Source organism: Nannospalax galili, unplaced genomic scaffold, assembly GCF_000622305.1.
Source record: "Nannospalax galili isolate Female #2095 unplaced genomic scaffold, S.galili_v1.0 scaffold1080, whole genome shotgun sequence".
NCBI lineage: Eukaryota > Metazoa > Chordata > Mammalia > Rodentia > Spalacidae > Nannospalax > Nannospalax galili.
This window is the reverse complement of record NW_008347121.1, coordinates 502,511-526,026: the sequence shown is the minus strand read 5'-3', so window position 1 is coordinate 526,026 and position 23,516 is coordinate 502,511. Positions and strand designations below refer to the sequence as shown.

At 42.1% G+C, this 23,516-nt stretch overlaps 1 pseudogene; it reads left to right on the top strand.

Moving 5' to 3' along the window:
• The first annotated feature begins 11,895 nt into the window (after positions 1-11,895).
• Positions 11,896-13,744, top strand: LOC103742416 (annotated as a pseudogene).
• Positions 13,745-23,516: the final 9,772 nt, after the last annotated feature.

The following is a 23,516-nucleotide window of genomic DNA, read 5'->3' as shown; positions in this document are numbered from 1 at the left end:
TACATTCAGGCAATATACTCATACACATAAAATAAAAATACCAAGTAAAATATTTTTTTAAAAAGAAGTGTGGAGCTCTTGAAGGTTCTTGACTGAAGAAGGAGCTGGTTGGATTTGTGCAAGCTAATACGACATTTTCAACACTTGATGATGTTCCAAGCCTCTGACCTCAGCACACATCCTACCCCTTCATCCTGCTGTCTAAGCCATGAGGAACTTCAATCCACCCTTGGAATGAAGTATGTGACCTTTTGCCACGTGACCTTTGCATGTGCCAGCTCCTCTCTAGATCGTACAGCCAAATCAATTTCCCCTTGTTTTTCTCTCCAATAGATGGGATAAAGTTCAATGCTACAAACCTGGTTAAGAGGATATCATACCCATGACCTCCTATTTGAAGCATTTAACTTAAGAGTCTTACAAGAAACACCATCTAGGTAAATCTGTATTGAATCTAAATTACACCTAAACTTTCAAGGTTTGGAGAAAGAACATAATGTCTTAGAACGGGAGCTGGCAATTTTTTATGAAAAAGGAAGAAATAATGTATCTGTATGAATCATTTAGGACTCGGTGGGTCACAGTCTTTCTAGTAACTGTTCAGCTCTGTCCTTGCAATGCGACATGGTGACTGAGAATGCAGAAACAAATGGACAGACTTGTGTTTCGATAAAGCATTATTTATCAAAACAAGCAGGGGCCGGAAACGGCAAGAGCAGTATAGATTGATGACTCCGTTTTAGAAGAAAACTCTTGAACTATTTAATGGTAGCCAACCCAGATTTTGGGTTCTCTTTCACACAGTCAACAAACGGATGGATTTCTATATTGACAGCTGAGTTGAAAACTCTAAGAAGAAAGTTTTGAAAGCAAACTCTTGCAGGAAGGCTTCTCCTTCCATTAAAAGTTAATATTTTAAATGATTTTCCTTTAAATAAATAGATCATCTTTTGAACCAGCTAATCCTTAATAAATGAGAATCTTTACAGCATACTGAGTTGGGCATCTGTATTCCCCCAGCTCTGTTCCTTCACCCCAGACCTCTTTAAAGATCCATTGATTACTGCCAAGCCTCCATTGGTGGGATTAATTAATTTATGAACTTGTCATTACAACTCATTGATTAAAACGTCCCTTCTTAAAGATTTAATTATACCCAAAGATAAAAGATCTGCTAATTATTGTCCTTTATCTAATTGAAGTTTTGTATTACAAATAAAGTTCAAAGGTTTAAGACAGTCGCCCTTTCAAACAGTTGGGTGACGATGAGAATTTAATTAGTGGCAAGACACCATCCTCTCTGATCTATTCTAATGGGAAAAAGACCTCAAGCCGGACAGGATGGTCAGTCAGAGTGGAAAGATCTAGAGAATCTGTTAGCCATCTTAGTCACTTAATGGCTTTAGCAAACAGCTCCAGCCTGTCTCAGTGGTTCAGGTTGCAGACACCAGCAGAGCTATCCATTGGTCAGGAGAAGGAATTCTTCCAGGCAAAATATAACGCGTATTCAAATTTTCTTACAAATACTGACACACATAAAAAGTCTTTCTTGGGGTTAGGGATGTAGCTCAGTTGGTTAGTAGAGTTCTTTCCCTAGCATCCATGAGGTCCTGGGTCCAACTCCATCACTACGTAAACTGAGTACACTGGTACATCCCTGTAATCCCAGCACTCTGGAGGAGAAGACAGGAGGATCAGAAGTTCAAAACCACCCTCACTTACATAATGAGTTTGAGACTAGCCTAGGATACATGAGACCCTGTCTAAACAATAAAAGAAGTGCCTCTTAGGGTTTGGCTCTTAAATATCCCCCACAGGCTTATGTGTTTGAGCACCTGGTCCCCTGGATGGTGGCACTATTTTGTGAGGATGTGAACATAGAGCCTAGCTCGTGGATGTAAGCCACTAGATGAGTTTGAGGGTTATCACCAGTTCTGAATCAAGCTCTTCTCCCTATGTGCCACTGTGTTGTGAACAGCTGTGTCAGACTGTCACAACCATTGACTAAGCCAATCCGATCACCATGCCTCCCCCCTGACGATGAACTGCACCCCTTAAACTCTGAATTGTAGTCTTTCCCTCTCAACTTATTTCTCTACTTGTCGTAGCAACAAGAAAAGTAACTGACAGAGAAGCAGAAAGAGCAGGTGTTGCACATCTGTTCCTTTTCAAACACAATTCATGTGCAAGGAGCCGCTCACCCTTGTCTGCTGAGGCTGGAGTACAGTGAAGCCCCAGGAAAGGGGACCGCCCTGCGTACCCAGTGAGGAAGACTTCGCACAATGAGACACAAAAGGAGGTTTGCTCTGGGGAGGTGCAATGGGTACAGGAAAGTTGAAAAGATGACCTAGACCATTCCAAATGGGTCAACATGGAAGTGTGTTTAGGAGGGAGGGAGGGAAGGAGGGAGGGAGAGAGGGAAGGAGGGACGGAAGGAGAGAGGGAGGGAGGGAAGGAAGGAGGGAGGGAGAGAGGGAAGGAGGGACGGAAGGAGAGAGGGAGGGAGGGAAGGAAGGAAGGTCGGAGGGACAGAAGGGTTGTGGGAGGGAGGCAGGGAGAGACAGAGAGGTGAGGGAGGTGAAGGGATTTGGAATTCTTCCTGTGAGGAATAAGATAATCTAGATCAGCGAGTGTGAGCTGAAAAGGGGACCCCTGTGTCTACAGGGGGTTCCATAACTGACCATGGGGTCTATATACTCTGGCACCTCAAAAACCAGGCTCAGACAGATTGCCGGCATTGGTGCCAGATTCCCTGGGACCTCAGGCTGCCAACTTGAAAATTCTACTAGCTTCTGTACTTTGTCCTATACATTGGTGCAAAAAACACAGCTCTCACCTCAAAAAGAGTAAGAGATTGTTTGTTCTAGAACCAAATGTCAGTGGTAATGGACCAGGAACATAGCATTCATGGTAACCCATGAGTTCTAATGTGGTAATAGTTTCGTGAAGTTTTTATAGTAACAGAAAAGAAGAAGGTTCTAACTCAAGGCACTTTTCAAATACATCAGTTGAAACATCAGGTGGGCAACTATAGCAATGTGGGAGAAAACCTCTGTTTTGAGCTTTGGACACTATCTGATGACATTTTCAGCTTTGGATTTGGTAGGTGTCAGTGATCTATTAGTTAAGACATTCCCAAAACATCATCATAAGGCTGTTAGGTTAAGCACAGAGGTGGGCAGTGAATGACTACTAAAAGGATTAAGTATAGTCAAGATAACTGGCTCTACAGCATTCCAGTACTCCACAACCAGGCAGTTCTGGTCAGTCAGCCTTACAGACTCTTTAACATAAGTGTGGCTTTTTTTCTGGGAATTTCAGTTCACACTCTCCAAGGCTGAGTCTCCTAAGAGAATCTAGTCTTCGGGCTAGAGAGATGGCTCAGCAGTTGGGAGTACTGAATGCTCTTGCAGAGGACATGGAGGTCAGCTCCCAGCACCCACATGGTGGCTACCAATGATCCCTAACTCCAGTTCCAGGATCCAATGCCCTCTTCTGACCTCCAAGGACACACAATGTGGTACACTTATATATATGCAGGCAAACACTCATCCACATAAAATAAAAATGTAATTAAGAAATTCTAGTCTTTCTGTTCCATCCAACCCAGCCCTTGTTGGTGGCCTAAAGCCCTGGCCTTTTCTCTGTGTCTGTTGTTGACTTGTTTTGGTTTGTAGACTTTTTGATTTGTGCTTTCATTCTGAGCACAGCTCTGCTCCCCTGGAAAGAACTAAAAGGGCACCCTTCAAATCCATTGGAGTTTTCAAAAGGAAAAATATTCATAGGTCACAGATGGAGAGAGGTCAAACCTCCCAACAATATTGGGGATGAGGAGAGCATAAAGGGTTCTGATCATGCAGGTTTACTGTGTGAGCTGCTCGGGTGGCATAAGCTGGTGAGCAGTAGTCTGTTGTTCTGGTGTTTCTACCCTGTGTGGTTGCTCTCTGCACTGGAGAAGGCCCTAGACCCAACAATCTCTCCAAATGTTCTGATCAGAAAAGATCCCAGTAACTACTCGTGAAAGTCTGTGTAAACACGAGAGGAGGCCCTTCTGGCAGTTTCTGTGCACATAGCACACCTTCCCTGACAGCCACACGGCACAACCATGGCTAGATCTGCAGTTACCAGGCAGACAACCAAGGATACGAGTGTCTATGAGGTCCTTCAAACTGCCCTCTTTTCTGTCTTTATAGAACCTTCTTGACTTCCAACAGGGTGTATGTGTGTGTGCATGTGTGTGTGTGTGTGTGTGTGTGTGTGTATGTGTAGCTATTTTCTCAGGCCTGACATTAACTGTCAACATCATGGAGCAGAGATTGTAAAGAACTTTGGAAACCTGGGCTCAGTGGTCATGGCAATGAAGCAACCAGAAAGATACAGTGGTAGCTAGGTCTATGGTTGTGGTAAAGGGACTGTTAACTTTCTCTAATTCCCTGTGGAAGGAGAGGGGAGAGGCTCCAGATCTTCACCGGAATTCTAGACATTACTAGGTATTGCTCCGTCGTCCCATCAGACACATGTCACAAGAGGGTATATAGAAGCTGCAAGGTTGACGGCAGGACTCTATTGGTGCATCTGGTTCCATGAGCTGTCACTGATGCTGATGGGTCTTTTCACTGATACAGCTGTGTCTGAGTCAACTGTATTCCTGTTAAGTATCACCTACCCATGTTCCCGTAAGAAGCCTAGAGAAACTCACTGCATCAAACTGGACTTCCGTGGAATCATTGCTTTGATCTGCCCTTGGTGCCTTATCTGGGGTAAGCAGACATTAGTTCTTAACACCCCAAGAAAGGTCAAACAACACACCCTGAAGACTTTCTCCCATAGTTTCCAAAAGTGGGACAGTTACCTGGGCTGTTTTGTATCCCAGAACCATCACGTGTAAAGTCCATTTCCTTAGCCTATTGAGAAAATGACTTGATACTTACTGTGAGTTAAAGAAACCACTTTACCACTAGCACTAAGTGACTGAGCAGGATTCCTTGTCAATTTACATTATGTAACAGGGTATAAGGCCCAATTTATAATCATTAAGTTATCAGCAGATGGAAAGTGGTTCTGAGCTACGGCAAGGTCCTATAGGATGCTAAATAACTTGGCACTTTTCTTAAAAAAATGAAAGCAATTCTAGCACATTTCAAAAGGAAATGTTTCCTCTTGGCAACACTTACTGATAGCACATTGGGGATGTGTTTGAGAGGCTTTTCTTCTCTCCTTCTTGCTACTTCCTGGGGGAAATAATAATATGAATACATTCATTCTTTCATTTCAGTCTAAAATTCACCCTGCAGCAAACCCTACTGGCAATGAGAGAAAATACCTCCCATCAGCCACACAGAGCTGACTAAAGCCAATCCCTGCGACGAGACTGACAACTGCCAGTCAAGGGAACCTAGGAAAATGAGGAATGCTCTGTGAGTCCTCAGAAATTGTCAGCACTCTGAAAATGCACACAAACACAGACAGACACACACACACACACACACATTACCTAAATATAAATTTATCTCTGTACTATTAGGGAAATTTTTAGTCTCCGCAGTGTTTATAATTTGGTGTCATTCCATATACTTCACATATTTTCATAATTTTAGGATTTTTCATATTTTTCTTATCTGTGGATAGGGACAAAGGTCAAGATCATAAAGTGCTTGAGTCATTATTTGATTGGTCCATCTCAAGCTATGATGAATCACAATCACTATATTCTTTGTCTTTTTTCCTTATTCAAAAGAATTAAAAGAATATTTAAAAATTATCTTTAATTTTTAGATATGATAAGTATACTACAGTTATTCATTTGCAAGACGCTTTTATCATTTAAAAATATTTATAGTGAGAGCTAAGGATTTACTCAGTGAGAGAATGCTTATCTAGCAGGTGGGAGTACCTGGGCTCAATCCCCAGGACCAATATATAGATAGATGACAAATGATGATAGATGATACATAGATAGATAGATAGATAGACAGATAGATAGATAGACAGACAGACAGACAGACAGATAGATGATGACAGAACGAGATGATTGATTGATAGATGATATAGTTCCCTCTCACTGCCAAGTGCTATATTCTTTTGTTGCTTGCTGCTGAATTCTTTGCTGACATCAGAGACAGCTTACAGGCATCTATCACTGACTGAGGACCAGTGGCTCTCAGGAACCCTCTGAGTGTTCCAAGTCAGATTGGAACTGCTGAGACACCCAGCACTATGGACTGAGCAACTACTGGGGTCTAGGCCTCTCCAGTGCAAGACAGTTACCATGGAACTACTGACTGCTAAGGCCCCCATCCAGCCTCAAAGAAGAGCAAACACCAGGTTGTCAGCCTCTCAGGTGAGATCCAGCTGTTGTTACTTCAAAATAAGCTGATTAGATAGAAAGATAGATAGATGACAGATAGATAGATAGATAGAAGATAGATAGATGATAGATAGATAGATAGGTAGATAATAGATTAGATAGAAAGATAGATAGATAGATAGAAGATAGATAGATAGATAGATAGATAGATAGATAGATAGATAGATAGATAGATAGATAGATAGATAGATAGATAGATAGATAGATAGATGATAGATAGATCAGACAGCCAGGTAGACAAAAGACAGATGACAGATAAAGGTAGACAGACTTTTATTTTTTTCACTCTTAGTGCAGTTTGCAGAATAGAGCTCCCATTTGACATTCATCAATTCACAGCAGTTGTGATTACCTACACAAGATCAAGCTAGTTAAAATGCCAAAATATATAGGAAGGATACTTAAAATTTTCCATCCCTACCTGAGGAGCTATTGACAGTTGATGGCTGCTGGCAGAAGAAGGGTCATGTAGGCCCTGGTAGGTCTCCCATGCTCCATGGATGGCCCCACACCCAGGCACATATGGGTATCATTAACTGGACTTAATGGACTGAAAAAAAAGTAGGGAGGACAATATGGAGGGAGTCTGACTGGGAGGAGGTGAAGGAAGGGACTGACAGGTAGAAATAATCAAAATACATCATAAATATATGAAATTCTCAAAGAATAAACTAAAAATATATTTCAAAAAGTAAAAGATCATTTCTTACTGAAGAATGAGAAGTCTGAGGGGCTCTGTCCCCAAGATCAACAAGATCTAAGAAGGGAAGCTGTTTATGTGATCCACTTAGTGAGCACTGACAAAGGGTCACACTCCCTCCAGTACTAGCAGGCCATCACTCCTGCATAGATTCTACAGAAACTGCCTCAATTGAAGAACATAGAAAGTGTTCTACTCTTCCTTCCTGTGATGGTTTAGATTGATTGTCAGTGTGACAGGATCTAGAATCACCTTGGAGACAACTCTCTGGGCATGTCTCTGAGCTATTTTCTAGATAAGTTAACTAAAACAGGAAGATCCACCCTAAATGTGAGTGACACCATTCCATGGGCTGGACTCTGACTGCATGAAAGGGAGAAAGTGAGGTGAGCAGGTGCATTCATCTCTCTGCTTCCTGAGTACAGATACAATGTGACTATCTGCCTCCCACTCCTGAGCCCAGGCTTCCCCCATGACAGACTGTAGACCTTTGAAGGATGAGCCCAAACAAACACTTCCTCCTGTAAGTTGCTTCTTGTCAGATATTTGGTCACAACATAACAAACTAATAAACTTCCTTTCAGGGAATTCTTGGAGACAGTTTTACAGTAAAGGGTTAGATAAATGGTGGAATTCCTAGGGAGGTCTATACAAAATCTGTGGTCCAAAGATCAAGAATGGGGTGCTGAATCAGGATTAGCTCAGTTGGTTGAGTCCTTGCCTAACAAGTATAAAGCCCTGGTATGACAAACAGCACTGTATAAACTGGGCCTGAAAATCATGTCAACAATCTCAGCACTTGGCAGGTGGAAACAGGAAAACCAAACGTTCAAAGCTATCCTCAGCTACGTAACAAGTCCAAGGACAGCTTGGAATATATGAGATCCTGTCTCAAAACTTAAGATCAAAAATGGGAATTGAAGTTGGTTTAATCACTAACTGGTAGCTCTGTTTTGAGAGGCCATGAAAATGTAATACATATGGCTGATCTGACTGTTGCAGGTCACCATTGCAGTCCTTGAAGGGATGTCAGCCTGGTCTCTTCTTCCTGGTCCACTGAGATGTGAGGAGCTGAGCCACAAGCATCCACTCCCACGAGTTCTTGCACGCCTTCCCCATCAGGAGGAACTAATCTTCAGAACTGAAAACCAAGATACAGCCTTGCTCCTTTGTTTGTCAGGTGTTGTCATGGTGATGTAAAAATAACCCAGTGCTCTAATAGAAGAAATCAAAATTCGTACCCAGTGTTATCTCTGTGACTTTTGCGTTTAGATTTCTAACCTTTTTCCAATTTATTACTCCTATATGGATTTTGCTTAGAAGGCCAGTTTCCTGTTTATGAGTTAATTCTGACCATTCCACTGCAGTATTTTCTAAGGGAGAAGTCAGCCAGTGACCATGGTGTAAAGATCCTCTTCTGAAAGGAATGTAAGTTTGCTTGAGATTGTTCTATTCTGTTGCTGTGATAAAACACTGTGACCAAAAGCAACTTAAGGGAGAAAAGGGTTTATTTCTTCTTACATTTCTAGGCCACAGTCCACCATTGAGGGATGTCAGGACAGGAACCATGGAGGAACACTGCTTGCTGGCTTATTCATCTCTAGCTTTCTTACACAGGACCACCTGACCAGGGAATGACACAGCCCACAATGGACCAGGTCCCTCTACATCAATTAACAAGATAATCCCTCACAGACATGCCCACAGGCCAATCTGACCCAGATAATTTCTCATTAAAACTCTTACTTCGTGATTCTAGGTTGTGGCAAGTTGATAGTTAAGAAGTATCAGACCTTCCTGGTTAATGAAGGTCTCAACTCTCACCAGAGAAGTTTCCTTACGCAGCAGATGGTGATTAACATAGAAACCCACAACTGCCAATGTGCAGAGAACAAGAGGCTGCAGAGTGCTCATCCTTGAATAGGACCCTGCATCAAACCTCTGCCTCCCAAGGCTCTGGGAGCATTGTGGAAAAAGGGGCAGAAAGAGTGTAAGAGCCAGAGGTGGTGAATGACCACAAGGAAATGTAATTTTCCAGACAGCTGGTCAGTTAGTCATATGAACTTATAGCAGTGGTGACAATGTGCACAAGTCCCAACTAAACTCAAGCCAGACAAAATCCCAGCATGAACATCAGGAGGTAGGTAAGAAACCCAACACTATCTGAGGAAAGACTGACAACTAATGGCAGGGATGGGCAATATCAGGCTCATTTAAGGGTCATACTCTTGGTAGGTTGACCAGGCTCCAGTGGATGCACCCACCAGAGGACATTTGAGAACACAAATTTGACTCTATAGGCCTTTATATATGAGCGGATCCAAATACCATCAAAATATATTGTATGAAATTTATAAAATACAATTTAAAAGAATCTCAATAAAAACTGTCACAACTAGGATATAAACTTTGTAAGGTGTAGATTTATTTTGCCAATAGTTTCAGTCATGTCTCTAAAATCCAGTACTTGGCACACAGTGGACGCTCAAAAGTGCTTACTGAGGACATACTTATTGAGAACTGCTTCAAGGACTTTATGTAAATCAATGTGTTTAGTTCTTCTTAATGCCATCTGCTACATTTCGGGACCTAAGTTTATTCATAAAGAAATGGAAGAGAAATTTTAAGTAATGTCCCTGCAGTTACATGGCTTCTAAGTCATCAAGGCCAAGCTCAAACCCTAACAGTCTGGTTTCAGAGCTGACATTTGTACCCAGAAAGGAACCATATATGATCGGTGTATCAGTTATTAATTGTCCCAACAGTTCAGGGCTTAAAGTGAACATTTTGTTCTCAAGTTTTATTTGACTGAAAATTAAATAGGGCTCAGCTAAGTAGTTCGTATCTGATGCATGTGGCCTTAGATAGGCTGAAGGTCTTCCTGCCAAGAGAGTATCGTCATTCTCATGTCTGGGGAGCAACCAGACGGGTGGACAGAGCTGGCTCTCCCTCCCTCCACACAGTCTTTGGCCTGTCCATAGGAAGGCTTAAGCTCCAGACAAGTATTTGAAGAGACTAGAAATGGAGCCTGCCGGCTCTGGACCTGGGAACTGGCATAGAGTCACCTCTATCTTGTTCTGAGCAACTGGAAAGTCCACGCCCTCAGAGGAACCCCACTTTTCAGCAGGAAGTGTGTCCAAGTGTCTGCAGTTAGTTGGAGCCCACCAAAATGGAAGGTCAACCCAGGTTATAGTCAGTGCCTACTCACTTCAATTACTTTTGTCAGTAACTTGTGGTTTGGAATTGGAGTTCTAGAGGAAAACCTGCAATGATTCAATCTGAAATGGCCTATAAAGTTCTTAATTGAAGATTTGAAGATTTGGTCCTCTCCTGGTGATGTCATTGGTGGTGAGAACGGTAAATTGGAACTAGTGGGAGGAAGTAGCTCACCTCTTCCTGCATTTCCTGGAAGGCTGTATCTTACCTCTGTGTTCGTGCCCCCCCCCCAGCCCTCCCACCCTGCCACAGCCACCAAAAGACAACCAGCTTTGCTTATTCTTCTGTAACCTTCCCATCATGATATTCAGCCTTACCTCAGGACCACAGTCATAGAATGAACACATGATGGAATAAAACTTTGGTGACCATGTGCCCAAATAACTCCTTCTTCTTTTAACTGGAGTCTCAGAAGTTTGTTAACAGCAAGGGAAGTCTGAGTAACACAACACTCTTTAGCAGTGAATTCTCAATAGCATCCTCATGTTAGAAGACCTTTATCATAATGACAAGTCTTTGCCTTCATAGAACTTGAAAAAGCATTTCTTGATCTTAGCACAAATCTCTGCCACCGAACTTTAATTACTCCGGAGGGGAGGAGGGTCTCTTCAGTCATTTTAATGTGTATTTTATGTTTCCAGATGTTCTATTGTAGTTCCAGGAGGAAGTGTTTCTCATTATCATAAAATTTACATGCTCATACATTTCATTGAAAGACTTGCGCATCCTAGGTGACAATAAACAATTCACTAATTTGGAGGAAAAACGTCATAGAAATGATTGTGAAATGGTACCCCACATCCTCCAGGAAAGCAGAGGCGGGGTGGCCCAGCAGAAAGAAAACTACCAAGTTTTGCTCCTAGTTCATCCCACGTGTTGAGATGTCCACTCAACCGTTAAGAAGCTGAGTTTCACCACATGAAAAACTAAAGGTATTTGTGGGTAGATCCTCAGTCTCTTCCTTCTGTTCCTAATTCTACCAACAACTGGTTAAATAAGTCTCAACAAAGAGTATCTCATATCCTTACAATTGATGATGATCATGATCTTGACAAAGAGAGCCGGTGTGCACCAAATAGTCTGTTTTCCAGAACTTTCTTGTAGTTATAATGGGGCCATGCGGTTATCTCTGTAAATGGATACAACACCTCAAGGCCAATACTGAAATACTGAACACAAAGCTTTGTCCTCATCCAAGCTGTGGGTCCAAAACTTCATCCCCTTACCTATGCGACTAGAAATTATTCCAATATATCTACAAGACTCCAATCAAGATCTAAAATGATTGTGTTTACTTTTCTTACTATTATAGTTTTCTGTGTAGAATCTAAAATTCTGACATTGGTGTTCTATGCTCCACAGTCCAATTTACAATCGGAAGAAGAATAATTGAGTTTACATTGATTGGAAGGAAACCACTCGACTTTTTCCTCTTGAGTCCATGCTCATTGAATTTGGGATCTGTCTTTGTTGTTTGTTTGATTGATTGTTATTAAGTCTCAGGTTCTATAGATTTCAAATCAATGTGTTTGAATTAAAAGAATCAGAAAGATGGGACATCCAACTTCGATGCGCAGCAACGTGGTGTTGGTGAGCACAGAGCATATTAAAAATGGGTAATGTTCAGAAAGGCAAGATTTCTGTTCGGAAGTGTGCCCAGTGTCACACCGTGGAAAAGGGAGGCCAGCACAAGACTGGACCAAGTCTCCATGGTCTGTTCGGGAGGAAGACAGGTCAGGCCGCTGGATTCTCCTGCACAGATGCCAAAAGAACAAAGGCATCACCGAGAGGACACACGGATGAAGTACTTGGAGAATCCCAAAGTCAGGCCGCTGGATTCTCCTGCACAGATGCCAAAAGAACAAAGGCATCACCAGGCGAGAGGACACACGGATGAAGTACTTGGAGAATCCCAAGAAGTACATTCCAGAACAAAAATCATCTTCACCAGAATTAAGAAGGGAGAAAGAGCCAACCTAATATCTCATCTTAAAAGGCTACTAATGGGTAATAGTCACTGTCTTATTTATTACAAAACAGATGTCTTGTGGCTTTGAATGTACCATAATTTAATTCATACGCCAGAATTCAGATCATGAATGGCTAACAATATTTTTGATGGACAGTCCTGCTTTCAGTAAAATTGGCTTATAAAATGGATATCTTTTTTAAAAAAAATTCCAGTTCTAATCATCCCTTTCTAAAGAGATGATTGGACTTAATTAGCAACGTACAACTTTTCACAAAAATGGAGACGGCTTCCTCTAAACCTATTAAAGATTGGTTTTATACTTAGATGTATATAACTGCTTATATGCATTTGTTTTAACTCTGGAGGAGATTCTCTTCACTGTCTCAGAACCAAGCAAGATGCACCTGTCTTTGAATTTGTGTCATTTGCCCGTTACAGGCAGTGGTTAATGATAAGGAACGGTCTATACTACATTGTTCTCGACTCTGCCAATTTAATTAGAATTCCCTATATCAAAAGATGCTGCCGTTTACTACAGAAAGGCATTTTAGTGTCTTATGTATAATATCAAATAAAGAATATGTAACACCTCACACACAAAAAAGAACCAGATGCAAATGTCTGAGACTAGTTTTATCAAAGCTTGTTGTTCATTACTGACACAGTTTCTCCAGATTCAATCCTAAAATTCACCGGAGTAACGTGAAGGTGTCCCAAGTCTCAATTCCCACTAACATACCCAAATTTGTTTTGGTGAGACTTTCTTTTCAACAGTCAGCTTGTTTAAATGTTGCATTGTTTTGTAAAAACATGTGTCAGCCTCTTTACAAATTCTGTTTTAACTGCTCCATCTTAATGGGAGAAAACTTACTACAATAGGAACTCATAAATCCCAGCACATAAATGTGAATAGAAAGGCTGTGGGGTCAATTTAAGTTATTCCCTTTCCTTTGTGTCCAGAATGTTTTAAAGGTAGATATTTATCAGAAATAAATACAGTTATATAAGAAACAACACCACAAAGACTCTTCATATAAAAAAAAATTAAGTAGAGAAAACTGAGGCTTCTAGAGTGACTTTGAAGCAGACATTCCTTAAGAACACACTCCGGGGGCTGGAGCCATGGCTCAGCGGTTAGGAGCACTGGCTGTTCTTGCAAAGGGCCTGGATTTGGTTCCTGTAGCCGGGAAATGATTTATTCCTCCTGACTTCCTCTGAAGAGCCATGGGCAAGGGCAGGGCACCCTGGGAAGACGGGTGGAGCCTAGCGTGGCTGGAGATTGGAATGAAGGGAGGACCAATTGGCACCATTCTGGGAAGCAGGGAACGGGGAGCTGGAGAGCCAGTCCGCCCTGGGCCCCGTGGAGTGCCGGGGGACCTCTCGAGGACCCCCATGGACCCCACGAGGACCCCGTGAACCCCACACAGAGCTCTGTGGGAAGAGTGGGCATGTGGGGACGCAAGATGAGGCCGACCTTGGGGAAATGTGATCCAGAACAGCGGGCCACTGAGCCAAGACACAGAGCTGGGCGCAGGCCGTTTGTTTCTTTGTAAGTTACTCCCCTCTGCCCCGGAAAGTATAAACTATACAAAGTTCAGATAAAGATGTTATGTGGCTTGTCTACCCGCATGAGACACTGAAGAGAGTGAGAGTGGGTCAAACAGAGAGCAGGAAGGAGAAAATTTCGTGGCATAGTTCCCAGCACCCACATGGACACTACCAACCGTACATAACTCCAGTTCCAGGGGATCTGACGCCCTCTTCTGGCCTCCTTGAGTTTGCATGTGTAAAGTGCCCTTACAGACACGCAGGCCAAACACTCATACACGTAAAACAAAATAATAAACCTTTTTTATAAAAAGAAAAGCAAGGATGCCTTAATGATGCGGTCTCTGTAAAACACCTGAGCTATGAGATTCAGAGAGATTCTGAACTGCTGAGCACAGAGAGGTGCTGAGAGGGTAGTGTACCCAGAAAGGACATGGAAGCTCTGTACCCCATCCCTCATACTGTACTCCACAAACCTCCTTCATCAGGCTGTTTATCTGTATGATTTGTAATGAATCAGTAAATGTAAATGAAGCATTTCCCTGAGTTCCTTGAGTCCCTCTATCAATCAATATAACCTGAAAAGGGAGGTCATTGGAACCTCCATGACCAATTAGTGCCCTGGATAGCTTTTATTATTAAGCTGACAGAACCTATAGACACCTGGGAAGAGGAAACTGTCTGTGAGAGACTGTCTGAACTGTGGATTGATGTGCAAGGGTTCAGCTGACTCTGGGTGGCACCATCCCTGTGCTGGTGGGACTGGGCTGAATAAGAAAGCCAGCTGAGCATGAGTCATTAAACAACACAGTTCTAAGTAGTAGTCTTCCACAGTTTCTGCCTTGAGTTCCTGCCCTGACCTCCCTCAATGATGGACTGTGACCTGGACATTTAAGCTGAAATAAACCCTCCATTAAGTAGCTTTGGATCCTGGGATTTATCACTGCAATAGGAACGTTAACTAAAACAACTGGTTAGTCAAAAGTTCTGGAAGCTCCTGAAATGGAGGCACTTGTAAGACTGAGCCCTTCTTAGCCTGTGGAATCTTGTAGTGACAGTACTGAGGTGAATCATGGGACACCCCATGACATCTGCAAGAACTTTTATGTCAAAAGTAACACTATGTCTCTGTCTCTCTCCCTGTCTCTCTCTTCCTCTCAACTCCCAACTGTTTAGATTCTGATTTTGCCTGGCTAGCTCATCCTGCACTGTGGAAGCAGTGACCTCAGAAGGCCGGTGGCATTGCTCTCCAGTACCTGCTGGAGCCTCCACGTGGCCTTATCATTTTCATAGCACATTAGCAGATCCTTGATAATCCAAATCTAAAATCACTCCTTGCACAGCTGGTGACTGCAACATTAGAAACTGATTTTTTGATGTCCTGGATGTACAAGGTCCACCTGGATGTCTTCCAGGGAAGCCATCTTCCTGTTTAGGAGATGGACACCTTCTGGCTGTACCCTCACATGGTAGACAGTATCAGCTCTAGTCTCCTTCTCTTCTTATAAGGACACTAATCCCACCATGGGTGCTCCACCCCTCATCTAAACATAGTCACTTCCCAAAGGCAGTGCCTTCACACACCTGTTGTGTGACACTTCTGGGGAGACCTGAGCAAACATCTCACCCCAGATAGGGAACCACCGACAGACCAAAGTGAGGCTACCACCAGAAGTCCAGTTTGGTGAACCAATGAACTCCGTTTGGGGGTTATTCACAGGTTTAGGGGTGAGGAGTTACTGACAGGAGCAGATGTGACTCAAACACAGCTATATCACAAAAACCCACCCCAGATCACAAAAGCTAGAAACTGGAGAGCACTGGAGAACTTTCAGGCAGCCCAAGAGGTTTGGAGAGTCTCCTCCAAGTTGCTTTTGAGGTCTGAGCCTCTTCTAGGCAGCTCAGCTTGTCTGAGTGTCACCCAGCAGTCTTAGGGCCTATACATGCTTGGGGAGGGAGGATCTAGTGAACCTGGTCAATTTCAGGAACACCCTGAAGCCTTTGAGTTGTTTACTTCCTGAGTTTAACTAACTTCCCTACAGGATGGAATGTTTCAGGATGGAATGTTTCTCCTCCCCTTAGAACATCTGGTTATCAGCTCCTTTTAGAACATCCTTCCAGACGGAATACAAACACCACCGTTAGAACTCAAGCCTGGAATCTTTAACACGGACCTTGAGCTCCAGGTGTACTAGAAGACTGAGTGATGCTTAAACATGTACAGAATCTAGACTTTTCAAAGTCAGATTACAGCAAAACCGAATTACAAATGTTCAAAGACAATTCTGGCTTGAGGTAGTCCAAGCTCCTAGTTTGTAGCTGGACCACTAAACCACAAATGTCTGTATTCAAGGTCAGCATAGTCACCTAACATTCTAACAGAGACAAAAAGGCTTCAAAGGCCAACCCATCCTGGGATACCAGCTCTTTTGATGCTGTGCTTTGACTCACTCCTGAACAAATTCAATAAAGTACAATAACCATTATAATAAATGTGTCACTAATTACAAGTCTAGGTTTTTAAGTGCAACACTGCCATCTCAAGTGGCCTTTAAAACTGAGTAAAATCACAACCAATTCAAATTTAATTAAAACTATCAGTTTAATTTAGTTTGCTTTTACAATAACACATTAAGTGTCTTCTGGACCTCCCATTACTGGAAGAACCCAGCAGCTTGTGGCCTTTACTTCTGTGATCTAGGTGATGCGTTCTTTTACCTTGTTATCCAGCAGAGTTCCTGTTGTTTGGGGGTCCAATGAGAGGCTGCTGGCACAAAGGTACAACTCTCACCTCAAAGGGGATAAGAGATAGTTTATTCTGGAGCCAAATATGAGTGACCACAGCCCGGAAACACAGATTCAGGTTACCCCAAATTCCATGTTCTGGCATGGTAATAGTTACATTATGTTTTCATAGTAACAGAACAAAGAAAGATCATAAATCAAGACACTTCTGGAATATACTGGTGGAGACATCAGAGAGGCAGATTATAGTCATGGCAGCAGAAAAGGATGGCATGGTGGTGAGACAGAGGGCCCACATGGCATCAATAGTCAAGAAGCAGAGTGTGAGCTGGAAGTGGAGCCCGGCCATAAAGCCTAAGGCCACTTCTAGTGACTTCTTTCCTCCAACAATGCTCCACTGCTAAAGGTTCCACAGCCTTCCCAAACACCACCACCACCTGGGAACCAAGTGTCCAAACATATGAACCTACGGAGACAATTCACACTCAAACTACAACCAAGTAATTAGAACAAGCTTTCGTCTAACTTCTTAAGCTTTGGAACATTCATATCCAAAGAGACTTCTGAGGACTTGATGACAGTGTCTGGTCCTGAGTGGAACTCAGAGTTGCCAGGAAGGGTGCTCTGGTTTGGGTGTGGTTTCAGTGTGGTCCCCAAAGGGTAATGTCCTGGGAATCTGGTTTTAATGTGAGATTGTTGACATGGAGGCAGAGGCAGAGCCTAGTGGAAGTTCATTGCTCACGGAGGTATCATCCTAATGTGGGGGTCTCTAGGAGTAGATAGTTTTATGGTAGTCATCTTGGACTTTGTCCCCGATAACCATGGCAACTAGAGCCAGACAATACAGTAGTAGCCAGGTCTATAGCAACAGTAACAGATCTATTGATATTCCCTAGGAATGGAGAAAGAGAGGGTCAGGAGAGCTTCGCCTGAGATTTCCCCTCCCCCAGCTGCAAGTGATGTTGGAAGATGCTAGAATATATGCAAAGTGAAAGGTTGATTGAAACCAGGACTCTATGATGCAGTTTCCATGAGGTGGTCATCCATGATGCTGTAGAGCTTGGAGCCAATGTAGCTATTGGGGGTCACCCAAGTTCTTGTAAGTAACCCTTCACCTATCCTCTATAAGAAAGAACAAAAATCTCGTTGGTCTCACCAAGTTGGACTTTGGGGAAATTGTACTTCAGTTTGTCATTGGCACCCATCTGGGGTCAGTGGGCATTTGGCTTTGTCTCCCCAGGAAAATGTAATGTAATGTGGTGTTATAAAGTGAGGTACACCAGGTGGTTGGCCTTAGTGCCTGTATCCGGTTACTTCTTCATCTCTCTGCTGTGTATGATGCAGCCAGAAGGGTCTCGCTAGGACTTTGCCACCATGTTTTTCTGACCTTCCAACCGCAAGAATTATGAGCCAAATAAACTTCTTCACCTTTAAAGTACCTAGCCCCAAGTATTCAGTTATAGCAACAGAAAATGGAATAAGATGTTTGGCTCTAAACTAAGTATGGGGTCATGAAGGAACACTGGGGTCGATCTGGGCAGTCTTAGTCCTGCTTCTGTAGAGCTGATGCTGTGGACAAGCTGTTCACTTCTTAGAGCCTCATTTCTGTCTGTGTAGCACTGAAGAGGCTGGAGCAGATCCAGGATCCCAAAACTTCTACTTTCAGGACAATTGCCCAATGCAGGTATTACCTGACAAAATCTGTAACTCATTCATACTAAATACAGTGGTTTCCAAGGCAACTTCATCTTAAACAATATTTATGAACACACACACAGTTTAATGTACCAGTTATATATTTTCTAATAAAACAGAAGTGAATAAGTAACAACAGAAACTACTTAAAATGCTCAGCTGATATCATCTTCCATACTCCCAGTGGACTGCACACCACATTTGGAGGCTATTAACCTTCCTGACTTCAGAGATCCCTTCCTGCTCCACGGATCTGCAAGTCCATGGAAAATAATTCTATCACTGTTGAGATGAACACACTCACACAGCTTTTCTGTTTTACAGCAGAGAGGGCAGTTTCTGTTAAGAGAAGCACTGGTCGGAAATGAAATTCAAACAGTTCTATATTTTATTTCGAGAAAGGCATCTATCTGATGATTACGAAAATTCATGATAATCTGGCTGATCCATCCAGATGTTGGGGGAGAGAAAGTAACCCTTGTAGGGATAAGAACTGAAGAAGCAAAGATAACCTACGAAACACTTCACAGTATTTTAAGTACACAGGGAGGAAAACCTAGAATGCTCTTGTACTGTGAGACCATTGTTGAGTAAAATGGAGGCTACTTGAACACAAGCCCTGGGTTCAGTGACAGTCCATCTGATAACAAAATGACTTACAAGTGACTAATTTGGTGAGGGTAGCATATATAATGTGGATACACTAGGCAAAGGGATGATTTGAGTCTCAGTGGCACTGATGTAATAGGGTACTTTGCTTCCAGAGTCTCCTCCCCTCCAGTCTACAGATCTTCTCCACTCTCTCACCATCCCTTGAGTCTCTGCCATAAACAGTCAGTGGTGACTGACAACCCTTGCAAAATAGCAGGCATTGCATACACAGTTTCTGCCTGAGTTCTTATTTGAATGAGCTTTATTTATTTATTTATTATTTATTTATTTATTTATTTATTTATTTCCTCTTGAATTGCCCCAAGTTTTGGCTAGGACTCACATGACCTTCAATGTCTTCGGGCTTACCCGGGATGCTGACTGCATGCTTTGCAGCTGTGCATTATCAGGTCCACACATAATTCTCTCATGGCCCTCTGGCTCAGGACAAACAATACAAGCCATAAGCTTGTGCATTCCCTGCTGGGATGAGCTTGAATCACTGATGTCTTCATTCCGCGTGAGTTCAAGGCTTCCCACTACAGTTTGACTTGCATATACTAAGCCTGTATTAGGGTCACTTACTTCAACTTAGGGGACATCAGGGTAGACCTCTCAAGTGGAGATTGATTCTTATAAAAAATATTTTTCCTATTTCTATCTCCCATCTCACTGTAGGAGTCCTAGAATTATGGATACATGCCACCACATCCAGTCTTTTTCTAATGTAGTTCTGGAAACCAAATTCAGGTCACCAGTTTACACAGCTAGTGTTATTTCCCTAGCCATACCCTAGGGGTTTAATTTTTACTAGCCTCCTAGACACCTCACTCACCATCCCCTAGACACTTTCATAACCCTGCCTGTACCTTGGTCAATAATGTCCATCCACTTGAACCATTTGGACTGCCATTTAAGCCATCTGTTTCTTGCTGGGACCTTGACCACTATAGCCCTCATCTCTGGAATTTCAATAACTTGCTTACTTAATCAGCTGGCCTAGAATCTCACAGCATACAGTCAAAACACATTCCCCAACACATGCATTAAAAAACAAGTATTATCTCAGAGAATAGCCATTTAAAAGCTGATATTTATACTCCTAAAATGACTTTTAATCAGCCTGGGTCCATTCCGGTCTGATAGTGTACTTTAAGGATAAAAGGCTCTTTCTGAGAACAGTTGGAGTTTATGTAAGGCCTTCCGTCCTTATGAGCAGATGAACATCATTATAAGCCTGCTCTGGAGATTGCAATGTTCCCAAACATTATTGCTACCCAGTCGACAGTTATAATGAGCAAGGAGCTCGCTGCCCGCCAATAAGTGGCGCTGGCCTTTCTGTTCGCTTCTGAGTCAATCTCTTTATTGTTTTCACTCCTTTGGTAGAGATTGTTTTAATATGTCCAATTTCTGAGCAAATTCTCTCAGCTCATCTTCAAAATTCTGAAATTCCACTTGGGTTCCCACAGGGTTATGTTTGTTTATAAGGTCACCCAAGGTCACTTTAAGCTAAATCAAGCTGGGTAGCATTTTTGTGCCTGAAGTTTTCTATAAGCAATATCTGTAGCCAGACACAGGGATTTTAAATCATTTGTAAGCGATTGAGCTCTGTGTCCAGGCTGACCCTAAGGACATTTCTTGCTTGTCTGTTATTTTTTCTATGTTGAGTGACATAATGGATGTGATAGTTCTTTGTGAACCATAAAGACCTTTCTAATGTAGGGATTGTGACAATGACTTCACAGCTTGGGAACATCCTGTCTTCTTGGCTTTACATTATTCCCTGTTTTTCATGCATCATCAGATTCTAAAGGAGACCAGAAATTTTTCCAAGATCTCCTTTTCATTTGTGGGAGAATAGAATCTAATTAGTAACAAAGTTATTCATTATTTATTTATAAAATAGTTACTGGGTACCTGCTACTGGGGACAAAATAGTATACAAGTATAATATTTGTCTTTAAGGCATTTACGCTTACCTGTTCCTCCTTTATATGGAGAACAGCGTGCCCCACAATTAGTCTTTACAACTCCCTGTCAGAAATTTGCTCCCATTTTCAAATACCATGTGATAACAGCAATGCCATTCATGAATAGTTAGTGTTGATGATGCGTCACATGGCGATCAAAATATTCTGCAATATTTTACAAGAATTTCAGTTAATTCTCAAAATACCCCAAAGCAAAACTACTGCTGTGCTGGACAGCTTTAGTGTCAACTTGACACACCTGGGTTGAAGGAGCCTCAATTGGGGAATTGCCTCCATTGAACTGACCTGTGGCCATGTCTGTGGGGCATCTTCTTGATTGTTATGTGATGTGGGAGGGCCCTGCCCACTGTGGGTGGTGCCACCCCTAGGCAGGTGGGCCTGTGCTGTATAAGAAAGCAGGTTGAGCAGGGGCCAGGGAAACAAGCCAGTAAGCAGCAATCCTCCGTGGCCTGTGCCCCAGCTCCTGCCTCCAAGTTCTTGCCCTGGGTCCCTACCTTGGGCTCCCTGATGAACTGTGACCTGGGAGATATATGCTGAATAATCCCTTTCCTCCCAAGCTGGTATTGGTCAGAGTGTTTTGTCACAGCAATAGAAAAACAAGCTAGAACAACTCCTTTCCCCCAGCTCACGCTTGCCATTTGGATCCCTTAATAGTGTAAGGAATTTTATATGCATATCTCATTTAATTCTGTCAAGAACTTCATGAAGGAGCTTCTGCAACTAACCAATTTCCTGGATTCTATTCATGCTTAAGCAGCATGCCCAAGTTTATGTGGCTAGAATTGGTAGAACTGGTATTCAAACTTGGTTCTTTATAAAGCCTATGACCTGAACTGACTCATGAGAAGATTTTTATTTTCAGAATAACTGACTCTCAGAGGAAAAACAAAAAGATGACAAGTCCTGCATCACAGCTAATATCAAGGGGAGGCAGTGGAGGAATCTGAGAGGCTGTTTTATTTATTTTCCGTATGGTCTTTTAAGCTTTGAACAATTGATGTGTACTAGCTTTCAAATATAGACTTCGATTCATCTTAATTACCTAGGATTTTCAGTGAAGTCTGACTTCTAATTCACTGTGCGGTTCATTCACATTGCACAAACAAATACATTCTAAAAGATCACTAGTAAAGAAATTGGGGAAACTTGAACGTTTGAATCTTCCTTAACTCCATGATAATTCAAGTGTTCCCTTGGCAACCCTATCAAGCACTTGAGATACAGCATTGTGTCCTCCCAAGAAGTGCTTACTTAACAAATGCAAGATCCTGGTTAGTCTCAGTGATCTTTTTTTTCACATATTATTTGTGGGGCCCTGATAAAATTTCCCTTACAGTGTAGCGTGGTATTTCTAAAAGGCAGAAAAGTGAGAAAATGTTTCTGTCCACCATGATTATAATACCATATTCAATGCTTAACAAATTAATTAGAAGTAGCTCTTAGCTGTGGTTAACATTAGATCTTGAAACACACTGAATTTTAAAGGCCAAAGAAACCCCTGGTATAGTGGCATACTCTAAAACCAAGGCAAGTAAAAGTGTTCCACCTATAATGGTCTAATGAGAGGCCAGGGAGAAAACTATCACATCTTAGAGTATAGAATGTTCTAGAAACATCCAGTCTCCATATTAGGTATCCTTATGCTAGTCAAAATTCTGGTGTTGTATTTTGGGATATAAACTGGACTTGGACACAGGAAGTCTGACTTCTAACTCACTGCGCGGTTCACTCACATTGCACAAACACTGTCATATTCTGGGCCCCCCTCTGCCATCAGTGAAGGCAAAAGACTACCCATGACACACAGTTACTGGGGAACATCAAATTAGATAAACGTCAATAACTACCGTTATAATACAAAATGGTGGCTTCCGACTTACCACATATAGGGATTATGTATTTGGGGTAATAATCCCATTAAACTCTCAAAAATGACACCGTGAGGTCAGAATTACATTTCTTGCATTAATCATAAGGAAAACTAAGAGGTGGTACACTGTTCTTGCTGTGAAAGCTATGCTGGACTGATGGAAAAAATGCCAACAGGTACTTTACATGTTTATCGGGACTGGTGTCTGCTTTACTGGACAAAGACAGAGAACTGCCAACTCACAGTTTTATATAATTTCTTGAGAGGGAACTAGAAAAAGTCAGAACAGGGCAATTGGAATGTCTCCTTTCTTTTTAAATTGCATTTATTTATTTATTATTCATTTATTTATTTAGATACACATGTGCTACAGTAAGGGTATGGAAGTCAGAGGACAACTTGAAGGAGTTGGTTCTCTCCTTCCATGGTGTGGGTCCTGGGGATTGAGCTCAGGTCTTGTGCCTGGTGGCAAGTGTCTTTACCTGCTGAGCCCTCTTGCAGGCCATGATATCTTGCCTTGATCATTTTGTTTCCTTTAATTCTTTCAAATTCTTATTCACAGACTGTCACTGACCCAGTGATGTCACTAAACAAGTGTCATTATCTAAAATAATCCAGGTAGTAAAGATTTACTATGAAATATAAACATTTCATTTATAATTTTTATCTTATTACTTATTTAAATGATATTGTGAATATATATGGCTTAATTAAAGTCATTATTTTTTTAAATGCCAACAAATACAATTAAAAGAGGCGAT